Below are 21,738 nucleotides of genomic sequence, written 5' to 3' on the forward strand. Positions count from 1 at the left end.
AAACAGCCTGCACATGTGCATACACACACGCACACGTGCACTCCCATACACGCAGGCACACTCAATCACTGAAAGATATGGCATTTACCAGCCATTGTCTTTTATAAGGAGAGTAAATCCATTTCATGGACTAGGGTATAACAGCAACCAATGTTAGTTTGTCATCCAAATGTCGACTGCTGAAATGTAATATGCAAATGTACTGGAAGTTCTCATTCATTTGTTTCTATTGCGCTTTAAGAAATCATGACTAAGCCTGTGACAGTTGTTACTGAAGGACGCCAGTCGGGTGTCTCCAATATGCCCAACTCCTCTCAACCTGCTGGTCGGGAAGCGCAACAAATCAAAATGTTAAACAGCGACGAGGCTGCTGATAGAGAGGGTCACAAATCAAAGCCAGAGTCAAAGCACATTGCAAATCAACCCAACCCCAACTTGTTCATGCCAGCTGATACAAATCATGCCGACCCTCTCATGTGACACGTGTCCGAGTCATTAAAAAAAAAAAAAAAGCAGCAGGATTAAAAACACACTGATCTGATGCAACTGACAACCAAAAGAGAGACCAGTCCAGAAAGCACAGAAACGATTTCTCTCCTCGTCTATTTAGCGTTTTGCTGTGTGTAATTGATCCATTGGTTTCATTGCACATGTGTGTGACCAATGATGAGTATCCACCCGTATATATGTGTGTGTGTGTCTGTGTGTGCATTTAACCATGTGTAATGGTACTCCAATTGGAAGGCAGCCATGTAGAACCAGAGAGTAAATGCCTGGGAGATTCTCAGCTCCACATGCAGTTGATGAGAAAGAGAGACCACATTTGTTTGGAGAAATTCTGAGCCATTCCTCTCAATCTTCCCTCCCTTCATCGTTGCTCTGGATCCTCCCTGTGTGCCCTCGTTTAAGTGTGAATTCACCTGTGAAATGTCTTCTTGGATTTCAACAGCATGCCTGACAAGCTTCATGGATAGAGATAGTGAGATTGGAGCTGATGACCCTTCCCTGCCTCCATGTCAGTCAGAGTTGCTCCATCAGACAGAGGAATTGTTTCCACCAAGTAAACCATGCGTTAAGGTGGAAAATGCAAAGTAAAGTTGGGGAAGGGGTTTTGAAGGATTGAATAATTATTTCATGATTAAATGATCCAGACCTCACTGATGACATAGCAGTATATGTTGCTACTTTTACCGGTGGTCCTAAGCCCAGATAAATATTCAGTCCTAGAATGGTCAGACGTACTCAGTCTTACCCTATTTCGTTACATCGTAAAGCTTGCGAAACGCAGAACCTGACAAAATGTCATAATGATGTCAATCATTTTTAATTAATCCTGAATGTAAATTAGGAAATGCTGTAAACAAATAATTATGAGCCATTCAATAAACACACTGCACACATTGTGGGAATGGCTAGTACGGAATAAATATAGCACAGACAGAGCAGTTCATAAATGAACCACAAATTCATTTTGGTTGAACAAATTTGATGGTTTTTGGTGTCGTTAAACACGAAATGAGAGTATAACCAAGACACACACAACTTGTTGATGCTAGTAACAACTCTAGCTTTGTTTGTTGTTTTTATTGAGAGCATTTTCGTTAGCCGTTTTTTGTGATGCTAATGGTGGCCCAGACTTTTGCACAAAATATTGCGGACATATTGCATAGATATATTCTGTGTTATCGCTTTATACTGTGACCATTTAAGCACAAGTTTGTGCTGACTGACTTTTGAACAGGCTCCTTGATTGTGATCCAAATCTTCACGAAAAATGATGAATATTTTTCCTCAACATGTTCCAACTCAAGAGGCAACATAGCTCATGGGCAAATTAGAGCATAAAAGTAGTATGCAGATAAATTGTGCCATCTTCTTTGATATATTTTCCTGTCTTGCATAACTGAAGTTCTCTAGTCTTTGATAACAATCCTCCGTGAACCTTTTCTCATTACACAAAATTAAAATACACACGCTTTTATTTAGTTTATTATATTTTGAAGCATGCAATGATTCAAATAAATTATTTTTTTGTTCTGAGGAGAGCAGGTGGTCTTACAGAAGGCATGTGAATCACACCTACTGTTGAAAAAGTTTCAATGAAAAAAAAACGAAACTACTTCATGAACTAGGAGGGAAAAAATGCAGCTGAGGACAACTACAAAAAACAAAAGAAATTCTGAAGAAAATCTGAAATTGACTTGAAACAGAGAGCTGTCAAACGGTTAAAATATTTCATCTAATTAAAAATGCATGTCATAATTAACTCAAATTCACTAAAAAATAATTGTGATTACTGTTACCGTTTTGGATTTCCTTTTATACATTTTTTGTCCTATTTTCCCGCATCTTAATGCTCTCATCAACATGGAATCATGAATCAGTTTTCTTTGTGCAAAATGCAAATATTTGCTAATATAACAATTTCGATTTTCAATTAGGGCGGCCCGGTAGTCCAGTGGTTAGCACGTCGGCTTCACAGTGCAGAGGTACCAGGTTCAATTCCAGCTCCGGCCTCCCTGTGTGGAGTTTGCATGTTCTCCCTGGGCCTGCATGGGTTTTCTCCGGGTGCTCTGGTTTCCTCCCACGTTCCAAAAATATGCATGGCAGGCTGATTGAACACTCTAAATCGTCCCTAGGTGTGAGTGTGAGCGTGGATGGTTGGTCGTCTATGTGTGCCCTGCGATTGGCTGGCAACCGATTCAGGGTGTCCCCCCGCCTACTGCCCGGAGACGGCTGGGATGGGCTCCAGCACCCCCCGCGACCCTAGTGAGAATCAAGCAGTACGGAAGATGAATGAATGAATGAATGAACGATTTTCGATTTTACATGAACATTTTTCACTTGGAGCAGTTATTCACACATAATCTCACACAATATTACTGTCAAGTCAACAGTATTTATAGAGCACTTTCAAACAGCCATCGCTGCCTACAAAGTGCTGTACATGGAGCGATTTAACATACACAATAAACAGTAAGACGAAATGGTAATAAAGGCGGTAGAAAGCACCAAGCAGGAAAATCATGCTGAGTCGAACGCCAAAGAATACAAGTGAGTTTTGAGGAGGGCTTTAAAGATGGGCAGCGAGGAGGCTTGCCGAATGTTCAGTGGGAGGTCATTCCAGAGAGAGGGACCAGCAACAGAAAAGGCTCGATCCCCTCTGAGCCTCAGTTTAGTTCTTGGTACTTCTAACAAAGACTGGTCCACAGACCTGAGGCGCCGGGCAGGTGTGTAGGGGCGGATGAGCTCAGAGAGGTAAGGTGACGTGAGATTATTTAGAGATTTGAAAACAAAGAGGAGGATCTTGAAAATAACTCTAAAATGAATGGGGAGCCAATGAAGGGATGCCAGAGTAGGAGTTATATGCTGCCTCTTATGAGTACCAGTCAAGAGGCGAGCAGCGGCATTCTGGACCAGCTGAAGGCGCTTAATGGAGGACTGCCTGACTCCAAAGTACAGGGCATTACAGTAATCGAGCCGGGATGTGACAAAGGCATGGATTACTGTCTCAAAGTGTTCATGTGAGAGGAAAGGTTTTATTTTGGCTAGCTGTCTAAGGTGAAAGAAGCTGGATTTGACAACGGCACCAATTTGCCGATCGAGTTTGAAATCACTGACTAGTTTAAGGCCCAAGTTTGAGACCGTTGATTTCAAATAAGGAGACAGGGGGCCCAAGTCTACAGGATGGAATGTACAAGGGCCACTGGGACCAAACAATATCACCTCTGTCTTCTTTTCGTTGAATTTCAAGAAATTTTGTGCCATCCAGGTTTTGATGTCTTTCAGACAGGATAGGAGTGGCCTTAATGAGAAGACGTCTTTCTTGCTCAGTGGGACATAGATCTGGCAGTCATCTGCATAGCAGTGGAAGGGAATACCATGTTTCCTTAAGATGGAACCCAATGGGAGCAGATACAGCGAGAACAGCAGAGGCCCCAGAATTGAGCCCTGTGGAACACCACATGACAGGGGAGCAGTGCGTGACTCAGAGCAGCCAAGGCTGACACAAAAGGTCCTGTCAGCTAGATAGGACCTAAACCACTCAAGAGCACTGCCACCAATGCCCACCAAGTGCTGCAAACGAGTCAGCAGAATACCGTGATCCACTGTATCAAATGCTGCAGTTAAGTCCAATAAGACCAGACACACGTGGTCTCCAGAGTCATTTGCCAGGAGGATGTCATTAGAAACGCCTAACAGGGCTGACTCCGTGCTATGCATCGTCTTGAAACCTGACTGGAAGACCTCCAAGATGTTATGTTCACCCAAGAAAAGTTTCAACTGCATGTGCACCACTTTTTCCAGAATTTTGGAAATGAAAGGCAGTTTTGAAATGGGCCTGTAACTTGACAGAACATCTGGATCAAGACCGTTTCTTGATCAAGGGTTGGACCACAGCATGTTTAAACTGTTGGGGAACTACACCAACATCATCATCAACAACAGTGAAAGACATATTTTGGCACACAACAGCTGCTTTAACAGCTCTTTTTTATGGAATCAAAACAGAGCAATGTAACATTATAAAGTGCACATCACAGGTAAACTAGTACTCAGCCAAAAGTGGATTTAAGCCACGGTTGCATACTTCGTTTTTCTCAAGTTTGCTTTCAACACAGCAGTCAGGCTATGTTGATTCTGTTGGTCCTTCTTGTGCAGAAGTCTCTCTACGGCTTTGTGTAGACATAATTTCGGATGACTACACTTGGATCGATGACAACACTGAAGACGTTTTATTTCTGCGAGGTCACTACCACTGCACCGCTGAACTTCATTGTCACTGTCAGACGAACACAGAGAAGATCCACCCGCTCTATTTATATGGACATGGAACACTGTATATGATCCAGGTAACTTTGGTCTTGTCAGTGGAACAATTTGGCAACTTTTTAAAAGTAAACTTTCCATTCATAAACTCTTTAAGTATCCGTTTTCGGTGTCTCGTGCTGCTATGGCTGGCAAAACAATCGTGCGTGGACCGATGCAGCACGCTTGTTCTTTTGTTTCTGGTTTATTTGTAGAGCAACATAACATCCGCTGTGACGCTGCCGCGTTAATCTCGCGAGAAAAAAAAATAATTCAGTTAAAATTCATTTAAATTAATGCCAATAAAAACACGCTAAACTGACAGCTCTAATATAAAAAAAAATTCCTCGTCTCACCCCCCCTCGGGTATATAATATATATATATATATATATATATATATATATATATATATATATATATATTAAATTAAAAAATCCTCATCTCACCCCTCGGGTGGTGTCCGTCCCTCATTCAGCTCGGGTCCGCTACCAGAGGCCAGGAAGCTTGAGGGTTCTGCGCAGTATCCTTGCTGTTCCCAACACTGCACATTTCTGGACTGAGATGTCCGATGTTGTTCCCGGGATCTGTTGCAACCACTCATCTAGTTTGGGGGTCACTGCCCCGAGTGCTCCAACCACCACAGGCACGACTGTCACCTTTACCTTCCAGGCTCTCTCCAGCTCCTCTCTGAGCCCTTGGTATTTCTCGAGTTTCTCATGTTCCTTCTTCCTGATGTTTCCATCACTTGGGACCACTACATCCACTACAACGGCTTTCCTCTGCCCTTTATCTATGATCACGATATCTGGTTGGTTCGCCATTACCATCTTGTCAGTCTGGACCTGGAAGTCCCACAGGATCTTCGCTCTGTCATTCTCCACCACCTTCGGAGGTGTTTCCCATTTTGACCTTGGGGTTTCCAGTCCATACTCTGCACAGATGTTTCGGTAGACTATGCGAAAGAGAATGAGGCCGGACGAATAAACAGGCTGTTCGCAACACAACCTGTGATAGTGTACGCTCAGTGGCAGTGTCCTAACAACAGAGCTGACCCACCAAGACAGGAAACTGAAAGGTACTGGAAAGGCATATGGGAGAAGGAGGTTGCACATAACAGCAGTGCACAATGGCTGGTGGCCCTGAGAGAGGAGCACAGCAACCTCCCTGAACAGAACCCAGTAACCATAACAGTGGCAGACATAAAATACAGAAAAGAGTCTCAGATATGAAGAACTGGACAGCACCAGGCCCGGACATGGTCCACACCTACTGGCTAAAGAACCTCACAGCACTCCATGAGCGCCTAGCAGCACAAATGAACCAGCTGCTGAGGGATGGGACTCATCCAGGATGGCTAACCGAAGGGCGAACGATCCTGTTTATGAAGGATCCCTCAAACGGTGCAGTCCCATCCAACTATCAGCCAATAACCTGTCTCTCCACAACATGGAAGCTCATGTCAGGCATCATTGCGGCTAAGATAAGCGGACACATGGATCAATACATGAGCGAAGCACAGAAGTATACAAACATCAGCTCCTGGTTGACAGAACAGTCGCACAAGAATGCAGTTCCCGACGTACCAACCTGTGCACAGCCTGGATTGATTACAAGAAAGCCTATGACTCGATGCCACATACATGCATCACTGAATGCTTGGAGTTGTACAGTGCACTCCGCTTAATAGAACACCGGTTAATAGAGTAATCCGCTTAATAGAGCAAAGGGCTCTGGAACGGATTTACCTAATGCAATTTCCTATAAAGATACTCCGCTTAGTAGAACAGATCTCCGCTTAATAGAACAGGCCGTAAGCAATGAACATTGTAAACTAGTGGTTTTCGAAGTGTAGCTATCGCGATACTGTACCACTATCGCGAGAACACGCGGTAGTTCTAGCCGTATAAAGTAACGGGTAGCACGCGTCACTCCACACATAGACACACGCACGTCACAATGGCTTCAACTTCATTCAAGAGACAAGGGCTATAAGAAGGACATACTCAGACGATACGATGCATTGCCGGATTCTCAGAAGTTACGCCCGCGGTTTCCAGGACTTCCCTCTTATCCAGCGCATTGAGAGGGAAGTCAACCGCAAAATTACGGACTCCTGTTTCCAGACAAAAGTAACGAAATTTTTCTCGTGATTTGAGATGTTTGACTGAAGTTGATTAAAGTTGTTGTTTTGTTGTTTGATTAAAGATATGGACGTCCACAGTCGAAATACCTCTTCTAACTTGTCAGCAGGGGTTTTTCTGCGTGCATAACTTGGTCGTCGACGTATCTGAAGGTGTACCTAATAAAGTGTCTCCGGTTAATAGAAACTCCGCTTAGTAGAACAGAAGCGCTTTGGCCCAATGGTGTTCTATTAAGCGGAGTGCACTGTATAAGGTGAACAGGAACCTAAGAGCCCTCGATGAGGATGTGGAAAACCACACTTGAAGCCAATGGCAAGCCACTTACCCAAGTGTCCATCAAATGTGGCATATACCAAGGTGATGCACTCTCCCCACTGCTGTTCTGCATAGGACTGAACCCCCTAAGCCAAGTAATCACCAAGACAGGCTATGGATACCGCCTCAGAAATGGAGCTACGATCAGTCACCTCCTCTACATGGATGACATAAAGCTGTATGCTAAGAGCGAAAGGGACATAATCTCCCTGATCCACACAACCAGGATCTACAGCAGTGACATCGGGATGTCATTCGGGCTTGAGAAATGTAGTCGGATGGTGACTAAGAGAGGTAAGGTAGTCCGCACTGAAGGGGTCTCACTCCCTGAAGGAACAATAGCAGACATTGAGGACAGCTACAAGTACCTCGGTATACCACAAGCCAATGGAAACCTCAAACTGGCAACAAGGAAAGCGGCTACGGCCAAATACCTCCAGTGAGTGAGGCAAGTCCTAAGAAGCCAGCTCAATGGCAAGAATAAGACCCGGGCAATAAACAGCTATGCCCTGCCAGTGATCAGATACCCTGCACGAATAATAAGGTGGCCAAAGGAAGAGATTCAGACCACGGACGTTAAGACCTGAAAGCTCCTAACCATGCATGGATGGTACCATCCCAAATCCAGCACCCTGAGACTGTACGCAGGCCGAAAGGAAGGAGGCCGGGGACTAGTTAAGTGTGAGAGCCACTGTCCAGGATGAAACATCCAAGCTCCATGATTACATCAAGGAGAAGGCTCCAACGGATGACGTACTCAGAGAATGTCTCAGACAATGGGGAACAGAGGATGAGGAGCTGGAAGAGGGACCATCATGGGAGGACAAGCCCCTACACGGGAAGTACCACCGGACCATAACTGAAGTGGCCAATCTCAAGAAGTCCTATCAGTGGCTAGAGAGGGCTGGCCTGAAGGACAGCACAGAGGCACTCATCCTGGCAGGCCCTGAGCACCAGAGCCATTGAGGCCCAGATATACCACACCAGACAAGACCCAAGGTGTAGGTTGTGCAAAGAGGCACCTGAGATGATCCAACAAATAACTGCAGGGTGTAAGATGCTGGCAGGGAAAGCATACATGGAACACCATAACCAGGTGGCTGGCATAGTCTACCGAAACATCTGTGCCGGAGTATGGACTGGAAACCCCAAGGTCAAAATGGGAAACACCTCCGAAGGTGGTGGAGAATAACAGAGCGAAGATCCTGTGTGACTTCCAGATCCAGACTAACAAGATGGTAATGGCGAACCAACCAGATATCGTGATCATAGATAAAGGGCAGAGGAAAGCCGTTGTAGTGAATGTAGCGGTCCCAAGTGATGGAAACATCATAAAGAAGGAACACGAGAAACTCGAGAAATACCAAGGGCTCAGAGAGGAGCTGGAGAGAGCCTGGAAGGTAAAGGTGCTGTCGCTGATGGTGTCATGTTACATTCATTGTGTGCGGGCAGCGTTGGATCTCTTTCCCATTCAGTGACAGTGTGGATGTGGGTGTGAATGGGTAGTTGTCTCTATATGTGTCAGCTGGGATGGGCTCCAGCACCCCCCATGACCTTGTTCAAGATAAGTTGTGTTGAAAATGGATGAATGTGTACATTTTATTCCTGAGTGGTATTAATGCAACTGTTAAACATTGACCCCAAACTATTATTTTGTGGGTTTGATTGAACTTAAAATAATTATATTTTTAATCCTTTTTTCCCCCATCTTTATTGGCCCACTGTCAAATTATTCATTTCCTATGCTGTTGTGCATTAATCACTGTTCTAGTGCCAAATTCAAATGGCATTATGGCTTAGCATCAGCACGCGTCGGCATTCATATGTAATTTCTGAACGTCAAAATATAATTGTCAGAGCCAAGCACCTTGGTTCTTTCACTTACGGCAACAAAAATTACATTCAGTTCAGATCAGTAATAACTTGTGTTTCCGTGCACAATTACAGCTGTACACACTCTAATATAGTCTAGCGGGTGGAAATCACACTTGCAATGATTAAGTATTAAATTGTTAGCAGTGGCTTGAGTGTCATTTGCACATCAACGATTTGTGACGCATAACATGCCACAAACATCCTCACCGCCTGAAACTTGTCAGACTGTCTCCCACACATACGCCACATTGCTGTAAAACACAGTGTGCGTCATAGTAAGTACACAAACGACTGGGCATGTCTTGCCTATGCAAAGCACACATTTTGATCAACCTTTTCATCGTTGTAAAGTTTAGACGATAAGCCTCCGCGAATTTAGCGCCTACTTAAACAACAATGCCCCTTCTTGACAGATTTTCCCTGATGCAGGAATGTTGCTTTTATTGTTCAAGGGTTGCTGTTTTTTTAAATTCATTTTAAAATTTTCAAAACACTGCTGAAGTGCATGCTCACATCATGCGGAAAACGCAACCTACGGTATGCAGCCTTCACATCGAAGGAAAATGGCGTGGCCATGAAAAGTTAACGAGCCACTGAATTCTAAAATGTTGGGCCTTATTTTTGCTGTCCATATTTTATTGTGGCACCAGCAGTATTTTTGCCTCACAACGTTACTTTGTGCCGTTTCTCCTTATTTACTGCACCTGGCAATTGTTTTTCTCTCTATTCTTTCCTGCCTGAATGTGCAGTGCTCATCTCAGAATAAAGCAAACAATTCTCAAAATATGAGGCAATGGACTGTTTATTCATCACAATACATATTTATTCAAAACATTTTTAACACAAGAGCGCTTCAATTTGCATTAGTATAGAATACAAGTCAGCGCGCTTAATGGTAACATCTCCCTCCATCCATTCATTTCTCCATCATCTGATCCACTTATCCTAACGGGAGTCGCAGGCGTGGTGGAACCTATCCCAGCTGGCAGTAGGCGGGCGACACCCCGAACTGGTTGTCAGCCAATCGCATAATGGTAACATACAAGGAAGCAAAATAGTTGGGCCAACAAAAATTAGCATGCTTATTACGGGAAACGTTAATCCGTCTAACAACTTGAACACAGACGCGGCAGTAACACACACAAATAGAACTTACAACAATACTAACATACTACCGGTAGTTTGTTACTTACGTGACGTGACTTTTGCCACCATCTTTATTTTAAAAGCATATTCAAATATCCTTGTTAAGTGTTAAAAGCGCAAGCTGGGCAAGTAAAAATGCTTTCACTCTGTCATCATTCTCCAGCTGCCTCTGAGGCACGCATGCCCCGGTGTGCCCTGCGGTCTTCCCTCAGTCATTCATGCTCAGAATACTGAACGCCAACAACAGTGACTCCTCTCAAAGTGATACTGGCGCAAGCATCAAGCGAATAGCGGGTCATTCCAAACTGCTGAGTCCTTCGGTCTATCCAGCTGACGTAGTACAGATGCCCCGAGAAGTAACCCCTGCTTGCAGAGGGTAAATGTCACCTGATGTGCTTTATTCTCCCTCAAAATTATAATACTGAACATGCACTTGAAATACCATATTATTTTAAGTCATCCGCTTGCGGTAACGGTGACAAAGGTGGTTTCCAGAGCATTTCTTTTATCACCATTTTGTGTTCCACTCCTGCTATAATTAGCTCGATTCTTTAAAATGTAACGCTCCAAGGGCCTCCTCAACAGCTGCCCTTTGGGGGAGTTTTTGCAAGGTTCCTGACAAAATTTTCTCATAAGTAGTGTCATTTAATTAAAAAAAAAAAACATTTTAACAACTTCCATATGTAATCTTGCAAAACCATTCCTCAGACTTAAAAGCAATAACTATGGCACTTATCGCTTGTTTACCTCAAAGGTAAAGTGGAACGAAAGTGGTTAACGAAGTTAATTTGACTGTAAAGTTTGCAGTTTTCAGTGTCTTTGGAGCCATACTGTGGGCCAATTTAGAGCAACGAACAATTAGATAGCTGTAATGTGTGATGCAGAGGGCAAATTACATCATGCGGCATGAGAAAAAGCGCACGTGAGCCGTTTACATTATTTGCAAGACTCAGAGGTGATTCGAGGATCAGAGATTTAGGGGTGCAACAAAGACTGGGGGCAGGGGGCTGTATGTTGTCTTTTTTGTCTCTGTGGGGCAGGCGGACATTAGCTGCTGTACATTGACCGCACTTATTGTATCACTCAAAAGAAACAAGAAAAAAATGTGCTTATCAGCATTCAAATCTAATTGTTTAAGTAAATTTAATTTGTAATTTACTTCGAGGCGGCTCGGTGGACAAGTGACTAGCGCACCGACCTCACAGTGCAGAGGTCGTGGGTTCCATCCCGGCTCCGGCCTTCCTGTGTGGAGTTTGCATGTTCTCCCCATGCCTGCATGGGTTTTCTCCAGGTCGTCCGGTTTCCTCTCAAATTCCAAAAACATGCATGGCAGGCTGATTGAACACTCTAAATTGTCCCCAGGTATGAGTGTGAGCGCGAATGGTTGTTCGTTTTTGTGTGCCCTGCGATTGGCTGGCAACCGGTTCAGAGTGTCCCGCGCCTACTGCCCGAAGGCAGCTGGGATAGGCTCCAGCACCCCCCGCGATCCTAGTGAGGATCAAGCGGTTCAAAAATGGATGGATGCATGAATTTACTTTGAAGGTATTGTACGACATATATCGTAGAAATGTGTTGATGGCGCTGTATGACGTGCTGTGATTCATTCATTCATTCATTCATTCATCTTCCAAGCCGCTTGATCCTCACTAGGGTCGCGGGGGGTGCTGGAGCCTATCCCAGCTGTCTCCGGGCAGTAGGCGGGGGACACCCTGAATCGGTTGCCAGCCAATCGCAGGGCACACAGAGACGAACAACCATTCGCACTCACACTCACACCTAGGGACAATTTAGAGTGTTCAATCAGCCTGCCACGCATGTTTTTGGAATGTGGGAGGAAACCGGAGCACCCGGAGAAAACCCACGCAGGCCCGGGGAGAACATGCAAACTCCACACAGGGAGGCCGGAGCTGGAATCGAACCCGGTACCTCTGCACTGTGAAGCCGACGTGCTAACCACTGGACTACCGGGCCGCCCGTGCTGTGATGTAATACATTATAATCTTCAAAAGTTCAGTTTATTCATCAATTTGGCTTGCAAATGGCAGTTTCTTGTTTATCTTGTGGTAAGTGTAATTAATGCCTAATGATAACCCTGAATGCCTTTCACTAATCAGTGTTTGCACCCGACCCTGTAACATGACTGTTTATGTCCTAATTTGTCACTCCTCTGCTTGTAATATTGGCATGAAATGACTGGTGCACTACAAATGTGCTCATTATTCTTAACGGCACAGTTGTGAGAGTTGAATTAGCTTGCTTCATCTTGTCCGTCTTTGTCCCATTCGACCCTCATCTATTTCAATCTAATGCCCGTCCTTCTCCTCCCTTCCATTTCTCTTAGTCCCCTCTCTCCGCCCCGCTGTTTGCTAAAGATGACTGCGATATGATGGAGTATTTCCTGTCATGATTATGAATTAGCCTCTCCGTACACTCGCTAATACACACTGCTGTATCCGCATACACAAGCGTCAGTACACACCTCAGGAGGCCCATGCATCATAGCAAGGTCTCTTGAGTCAGTTGAACAGCGATGCCATTGATCTCAGTCGGCTTTCAACGAGGGGACTGGTGCACAGAGCAGCCATGACACACTCATAAAAGAAGACAAAATGATGTTTTGCCGCTTTCCATTGCAGTGGCATTATTGACATTGTTAATGCACTAATCAATTAGGTGGGCTGCATACCATGGAAGCTACTGTTTTACTGACAGAGTTTCAATTACCACAGCAATTTTATAGTTCATTTTTGTCACTCAATCTTCCCTCCGCCAAATTGTAGCATTCACACCCCTATCATGATGAATGGCTGAGGTTTTATTTTTTTTTAAACTGGTCTGCTCAAAAAATTAAGTGGCCACTTGCTGCTCGAGCAGAGTTCAGAGCGCTCACTCATAACTGGCCCCTAGGCCACTGAAAGCATGGCGTGACAACAGCCGCAGGTTCGAGGCCGTTTGAAAAGCTAGCTAGAGGGAAATAAAGGTAAATGTGCCCCTGGGCAAGGCAGCTGGTGGCAAAAGAAAGTCAGATACAAGAAGACACGCACTATGGAGGTTCTTTAAAAATGACAAACATCAATTATAAGATAAGATAAGATATCCTTTATTTGTCCCACACTGGGGAAACTTACAGCCTCCAGCAGCAAGAATGTAGGTAGAAAGAAGAAAGAAGAAGAAAAAACAACAAACACCGTTCAATTAAGTGCAATATAAACACAAAATGGATAAATCGCAGTGCTATTTACAATTGTCTTTCACATCATGTAATTATTATTATTATTGTTATTTTTATTCAGCAGCCTGACAACAGTCGGTAGGAACGAGCGTCGGTATCTCTCCTTCTTGCAGCACGGGTGTAACAGTCTCTGGCTGAAGGAGCTACCAAGTGCTGTCAGGGCGGGCTGGAGGGCGTGGGAGGGAGTGGCCATCATAGCTTTTAGCTTAGTTAGCACCCTTCTGTTGCCCACCTCCTCCAGAGTGTCAAGGGAGCAACCCAGGACAGAACTGGCCTTCCTGACCAGTCGCTCCAGTCTCTTTCTGTCCCAGGCTGAGATGCTGCCTGACCAGCAGACAATGCCATAATGGATGGCCGAGGCCACCACCGAGTTATAGAAAGTATTAAGGAGCGACCCTGAACCCAAAAAGACCTCAGTTTCCTGAGTAGGAGGAGTCGGAATTAATTTCTCTAGCGAAATCTTCTTGCTCTTCCTTGAATTTAAAGAGCATACTACAAAAATTGGTGGTGGGGGGGGGGCGAATACAGACTTGCCACTGTCATTTTTTTTCTAATCCTACAAACGTGGACATCTTCACATATACTGAACAAACGATTTTTGTCCAATATGACTTTGTCGTTGGGAAGTTTATTTGTGTCCCATATTGTATATTCGGCCAACATCATTGGGCACATGTATTTCCTTTACAGCACTGATCAAGGCATTTATCATTGAAGGGCACAGTCACACCTGGCCAGGTGAAACTAAATGCAATGCCAGTGGTGTATATAGTGGTGACGATAACAATAGACTACAACAATACAGTAAATCACCCGCAGCGATTCAATGAATTCCAAATTACTTTTTCATGCAGGATCACACACATCGGCGCCCAACCTGTTGGAAACACAACACAATCATTCTTTGCACCACTTACTGAAAATGACCATCACCTTGCACAAAATACATATATTAAAAAAAAAAAAAATCTCTAAATAATGCACAAAAGCGAACCTGCCATTTCAGTGAGGCAGGATGAAAACCGTTGTGAGCAGCAGAGTCCAGCCATATATTTAAGTCAGAATGATTTGGTCGACAACATTTTTTCACAGATTTACTTTTTAAGCAGCTAACCTCCCGCGATCGACCCGTTCCCACAAATGCCCGTATGCACACACGCACACACACACACACACACACACACACACACACACACACACACACACACACACCCACACACACACACACACACACACACACACACACACACACACACACACACACACACACACACACACACACACACAAACAGATACACGTGTGCAGACACACAAATGCCCGCATTTTGTGATGAACAACAACCATAGCATACCCTAAGATGAACTAAACAGAAAAAGAAAGTAGATACAAGACTGAGTTTGTCAAAAGGAAATCACTGCCTATCCTAGTGGGAGACCTGACACAGAGAGGAATTGTGTAGCATGTTTAGGGCAGAAATATCACGATCATCTATACCAGGTGTCACCAACATTTTTGAGGGTGAGAGCAACTTCATGTGTACCGATTGTGTGAAGGGCTACCAAATTGATACACGTCTGAAATAACATATTTGTCCAAAATACCTTCAATAATATGAGGATGTGTTATTTTTAATACTTGATGATTTAAATTGTCAGACTTTGATCGTGTTTCGAAATGTCTCACAGTACTGCCAATGTTTGCATTTTTAAATCATAATTTCTACTAGCAAATCACAATGTCCAGGCACTGGCGGGCTACTCAAGTGGTCTTCACGGGCTACCTGGTGCCCGCGGGCACCATGTTGGTGACCACTGATCTATACAATATCTCTCGCATGTACCATTTTAAAATGCTGCACGTGGCGCTCCAGATTCACATTCTTTGACAATGCTATTGGTGCATTGCGGATCAAACAAACGTTGAATGACAATAAACAAAAAAATAGATCTATCTCAATGGCTCTGATCGGTAGCTACAACTGCAGACTGCTGACCGTGAACAACTTACTGTGATGCAGATCATGCTCACCGTAGGTTAAAGGCGATCTCTTTTTTTTAATTCACTTATTTATTTGAATACTTGTATTGTGGATGTGAGATTGATATAAATCTTAGGGTGCAGTGTACACTCACAAAAAAATAAACATAATATTGAAAACACATGTGTTCATGTGCGCACACACACACACACACACACGCACACATCTTTTTAAAAAAAAAAGAAAATTCCAATTTCCTTCTATTCCCCCACTCGCGGTTGACTTGGGACCAACCCGTGGACCAGTTGGGCACTCCTGGTCTACAGTATCAAAGGCGGGACTGAGAATCTGAAGAATCAACACCGTCAGTTTCTCGTCATCAAGATAACCTCTAAAATCATTTAAAATCCCGAAAAGCGTGATCTTGGTCCTGGGGTTTATCCTAATCAGAATCATCTTTATTGGCCAAGTATGTAGAACACACAAGGAATTTGTCTACGGTATAACACGCTGCATTAGTATCATCATAAACAAGGACATGACAAAGAGATATGGAAGGACATTTTGTAATGTAAGTGAACCGTAGTGCGGTGGTACCACCCAGTGACAACTGTGAGACAATGTGCAAAGTATCAAGCAGAGCTAAAGTGATCAGTGGTAGAATACCATACTACGACAGTTGTACACTTGGTGCAGAAAACCATTGAACCATTTTAGAGTGACCAGTAGCAGTATTTGTTGTACAAGAAGAGTGACTACGTCAGTGACTGTTTAGGGAGTTAATGGCTAGAAGCTGTTTAAGTGTCTGCTAGGATTTGGTGCGCATGGATCTGTAGCGCCTGCCTGAGGGGAGTAGCTGGAAAAGGTGGTGGGCAGTGTGCAGAGGATCCAGGAGGATTTTCCGTGCCCTTGTTTTGATTCTTGCAGTGTGCAAGTCCTCAAGAGTGGGTAGGGCGGTGCCAATGATTTTTTCTGCCATCCTAATTGTCCGTTGAAGTCGTTTTTTGTCCTTTTTTGTGGCGGCCACAAACCAAACCGTAATGGAAGAACACAGGATTGATTCGATGACTGCCGTGTAGAACTGACGTAGCACCTCCTGTGGCAGGCCATGCTTCCTCAGCAGCCTCAGGAAGTACATCCTCTGCCGGGCCCTTTTCAGGATGGAGATGGTGTTGACTTCCCACTTCATGTCCTGGGACACTGTGATTCCCAGGAACTTGAAGGTCTCGATGGTTGACACATGGCAGTTGGATATTGTGAGGGCAACTGTGGTGAAGGATGTTTCCTGAAGTCCACAATCATCTCTACAGTCTTGAGCGTGTTCAGCCCGAGAATGTGTCGGTTGCACAAGAGCTACAGCTACTCCACTTGTTGTCGGTATGCAGACTTATCGCCGTCTTTGATGAGACCGTTGACTGTGACTACGAACTTTATGAGTTTGACAGCTGGACTTGTTGAGGTGCAATCGTTTGTGTAAACGAGCAGTGGAGAGAGGACGCATCCCTGTGGGGCTCCGGTGCAAGTGGTGCGTGTTGATGATGTTGTTCCTCCCAGTCTCACCTGTTGTGTACGTCCCGTCAGGAACCTGAGGATCCAATGGCAGATCGTAGGGGACACACCGAGGTGGAGAAGTTTGGGGGTGAGGAGTTCCGGGATGATGGTGTTGAACGCAGAGCTGAAATCCATAAACAGGATCATTGTCCAGATTGATACTTTTTTCCAAAATACAAATATCCAATCCATATACTGTTTTTCATAATATTTTTACTTGAATCATCTTCGATAGGATGAGATAAAATGTTTTAGTATTCGACATGTAAATAGTTAATTGTTGTTGGCCGTTAAGTGATTAAAAAAAATATATATTTTCATGCTAGATTATTTATGTATGTTCATCTAAAAACGGGTTTTCAAGACCAGTACATAAAATTCTGAGTATTTTGTCAACCGTAAATCATCTTGCAATTTGTCATAAATCTCTTCAGGGTTTAAAGAAATCCAAAAGCCACAGTAACAACAGTTTCACTGATGCGTATAGCCTGGTAGCCACAACATGCAAAGCCTTTGGCATGCAAGAAGCTGGGACACACGTCATCTGTTTTTTTTTAAGGCCATGGTCTCATTTCAGGAAATCACTTCAGGAAATTATGTTCCTCCGTAGAAATTATACTCATGTATTTCAATACTCTGTATTGCAATTACTCCAAGGGAAATATCCTGTCAAGTGAAAATTAAGCACCTTTATGGTTGTTCTGTGATGGATGAATCATTGAATTGTTATAGCTTCAAATAAATTAAATACAACATAATAATATGAGGCTGCGATCTGTGTTAACTAAACACTGAAATAAAGGCAATCTTGTCATTACAATCCAAATGATTTCACTGCGGCATGATGAAGAGTCGCACAAATGTGTTTTCCTTGACGACACACAGATGGGTCCCATCACTTTGCTGATGGTGCTAAGTGCACTATTTTCAGCATGACCTGGCAACCGGCTCTCATCACACATTCCAGTCTTGCGTCACACACACTTCAGTCTTTTGCTGTCAAAAAGTGGTCACAGCCGTGTTGTTTGATTGAGTGGGCACACGCTTCAAGCCAGAGGCCATTGGCTCGCCATTTTAAAACCGATCTCACCGTTAACAAAAAATTAAAATAAAAAAAAATTGAAAAAGTGTTCTGGATAAATAGGTTCTGGATGAAAAAAAAAGTTCAGCACCAGAAATACTGTATATATATATATATATATATATATATATATATATATATATATATATATATATATGTGTGTTCTCCTGCACACATAACTTTTGATTGAGACTGACCACTGAAATGTTAATACATTATTTATAATATGGTTATATTTTGGACCTATTTCCTGGTAAAATTTTAAATTCATTTACTGATTAAATTGTCATGCTGTTAATCGGGTTAAGTAACCGGTTTTGAATTCTGGCAATTGCATTACAAGTATGGTGTCATGCAATGTATGATGTAAATATGAAACTGTTTGCATAACTGAATGTACGGATTTGTAGGGTATGTTGTGTGCATTTTGTTTTTACTGTATTTTAATTTTGCTTTGTTTTCTTCTGCTGTCAACAACCAGGTCGGCATTGCAAATGAGAATCTCTTCTCAATTGCCTACCGGGTTCAAAAAATAAAATTTAAAAATACAAGTGGTTACACAAATATTGACATCAGCAAAGATGAGATAAAAAAAGGCTTTCTAAGCGCTGTCGCTTCGGCCACACTTGTTAAATAGAGACGTAAATCCTGAACCTTTTTCTCTTTTCTTTGGTTCTGTGACATCCCAAGTCTCATAAAGGGAAGCAGTGACAGACGAAAATTTTAGCAAGGTACTGTAACTCTTGACACAAAAAGTAAATGTGGCGGCACCTAAGAAATCCTAATGTATCGAATAAGTGCTTCGATGTTTGAACGGGCATACCAGAAAATCAGTGGATCGTATAATACGTGCGTACAGAGAAACAACAGCTTTTGAAGGGCAAACTATGGTTTCTTCCTCAGTCTTTTCTCTCTGAATTCCCTTTTTTCAAGATGATATGTTTGACTAGTTATCCTTTAGACAAAATCAATTTTTCCTGCTTAATGTTTACATATGTAGTTGCTCAAATGAGTTCAAGCTTATACCTACGGGCAATTAGTTTTTGCCAAACAGTAAGAGAGGAACCAGCCCTCAGTTCAACATCGCCTCAGGCATAGAGATGTTATGCCTTTATCTCAACAAGCTTGATCAAATAAACTCAATGTGCCAACATGAACACAAAATAAGATAAGATAAGATAAGATATACTTGTCCCACACTGGGGAAATCTACAGCCTCCAGCAGCAAGAATCTGGGTAGAAAGAAGAAAGAAGAAAAAACAAACAAACACTGTTCAATTAAGTGCAATATAAATACAAAATGGATAAATCGCAGTGCTATTTACAATTGTTTTCACATCACACACACATCACATCATTTAATTATTATTGTTGTTATTATTGTTTTTATTCAGCAGCCTGACAGCAGTCACAAACATGTTTTTTTGGTTGTATTTTCTTGTTATTATTATGACAATTAGTCCATCCATCAATCCATTTTCTGATCTGCACAACCACACCTGGGGACAATGTAGTGTTCCGTTAACCTGTCATGAATGTTTTTGGAATGTGGGAGGAAACCGGGGTACCCACGGAAAACCCACACAGGCACGGGAGAACAGATCGAACCCTGCACCTCTGCACTCTGAGGCTGACGTGCTAACCAGTCGTTCACCGTGCTGCCCGACGATTATTATGATGAATATTATTACAGCAGTAATGCAATTCTGAAAACAAAATATATTGTCTAATATGGGGCTTTGCGTCATAATATCCAAATCTGAAAATACACCACAGACGTCATCCAAAGGAAAAAAAGAAATGGAAAAGGCAAACCGGCCTCATATTGGTGGTCACTTCACCTCTACATCATGCCACAAGAAAGAGCCCTGTTTGTTGGTTTCCATAGGAACAATAGTTTCCATAGGAAAGGGAGCTATCTATCAATCAAGGGTACCTCTAACAAGCTGAATACTAAACTTGGAATTCAGTTGGGAAATAAAACCATTTTGGCACACGTTAATATGCTTGTCTTGTAAACACTGCATGAGCACAAGTGCGGTGAAAAAGGACCATCGACGAGGCGGGAGGGTGCCCAGCGGTAGAAACTCACATCGAGCAGCCGTGATTTGTGGACTCCAACAGGCTGAGGTGGATCGCCAACATGTGATGTGCTACCCTTCGCCACAAATCTATTGCTATGGGTTAATAAGGGCTCATCCTACAACCACAGCAAGACTCAAGCACAACCAGCATTATTCAAGACAGATACGACGTGGAGGCCCAATGTGTCTAGGCAATAAATTTGGACGCAAGAGGGTTTCCATCAATATAGAACTGATCACCCGCCAGGATGTTATGAACATGTACTTAGTGGAGATGGGATAATAGTGTTACATCCTGAATTCTGTCTGAAATGATGATGATCTGAATGATGGCTGTTTGAAAGTGCTCTATAAATACTGTTGACTTGACTTGACTTGAAAACAGGGAGAAATAATCATGACATTGATTGTGTGCGGTTTCCTCAGCAGTGGCTGTCTTGTGAAAAACTGCCAAAAGACCGCGTGATGCTGAGGTTCACAAATGACGCCATGCTCTACTTCAAGAGAAGTTCGATTTAGAGGTGCAGATGAAATTTTTCATTCATTCACTCATTTTCCGAACTGCTTAATCCTCACTAGGGTCGCGGGGGGTGTTGGAGTCTATCCCAGCCGTCTTCAGGCAGTCGGCGGGTTACACCCTGAACCGGTTGCCAGCCAACCGCAGGGCACACAGAGACGAACAACCATGCGCACTCACACTCACGCCTAGGGACAGTTTAGCGTGTTCAATCAGCCTTCCATGCATGTTTTTGGAATGTGGGAGGAAACCGGAGTACCCGGAGAAAACCCACGCAGAAAAACTTGAATATAATAAAAGCTGCCCTTCACTGTTTAATGATACATCTCGGACCGCATCAGCACTCCAACAATCAATTTTCTCTTATCTGAAGAAATTAAAAGATTTAATGTCAGTGAAAGCATGGCGTACTTGGTTTGATTGCTTTTCACAGCTTTTTTTTTTTTTCCTTTGAGAAGAAGAAATGAAATACTTGAACGATCCACTGTGATCCACATTCTATGCAGGGATAGGTTTTGCAATATGTAATTGAAAGAGAAATAATGAAATAAATAAGGCTTTACTCATGTGCGTGGGTGGCCTGCGATCTTTCACTGAATGAATGACGTATAATATGTGGGAAAGAACAGTATTAGGTAAGTATGCAAATGAATCTGTTTCATGTCTGATCCCATTACGAACAAGCTGTGACTGTGGTGTATAGAGGTGCTGGGGCTCCTTTTTTCTCAACTAGGTTTCCGCCATGGCCAGCCCACGACAAGTGTAGCAATGCCGCGTGTGTGTGTGTGTGTGTGTGTGCATCTTACAGTTATTCAAGCGGAAGTTACCGTATGTTTAATGTGGTAAAAGAGCTTCGCCTGGAATTACGTCAAATTGATCGACTAGCGAAGAACGCAACACTGTGTCAGCATGTGAATAGCAACCACAAACAGGAAGCCAATTTCTCTCATATTGGACATTAAGTAACACGAACGATTCAGAGTTTGGTTGGATGTGTCAGTGCATAT

At 43.2% G+C, this 21,738-nt stretch overlaps 1 protein-coding gene and 1 long non-coding RNA gene across 3 annotated transcripts in view; one reads left to right on the top strand and one right to left on the bottom strand.

The window, feature by feature from the left end:
• Nucleotides 1-21,738, top strand: part of il1rapl2 (interleukin 1 receptor accessory protein-like 2) — a 259,705-nt gene that overhangs the window by 66,783 nt on the left and 171,184 nt on the right. The gene's annotated exons all lie outside the window — the stretch shown is intronic.
• LOC127604617 (uncharacterized) overlaps nucleotides 3,839-21,738 on the bottom strand; it is a 147,938-nt gene continuing 130,038 nt past the window's right edge. The window contains exon 2 of the long non-coding RNA XR_007963374.1: nucleotides 3,839-4,036. This is a non-coding gene — a long non-coding RNA (uncharacterized LOC127604617). The remainder of the gene's footprint in view (nucleotides 4,037-21,738) is intronic.

Source organism: Hippocampus zosterae, chromosome 1 (genome assembly GCF_025434085.1).
Source record: "Hippocampus zosterae strain Florida chromosome 1, ASM2543408v3, whole genome shotgun sequence".
Lineage (NCBI taxonomy): Eukaryota > Metazoa > Chordata > Actinopteri > Syngnathiformes > Syngnathidae > Hippocampus > Hippocampus zosterae.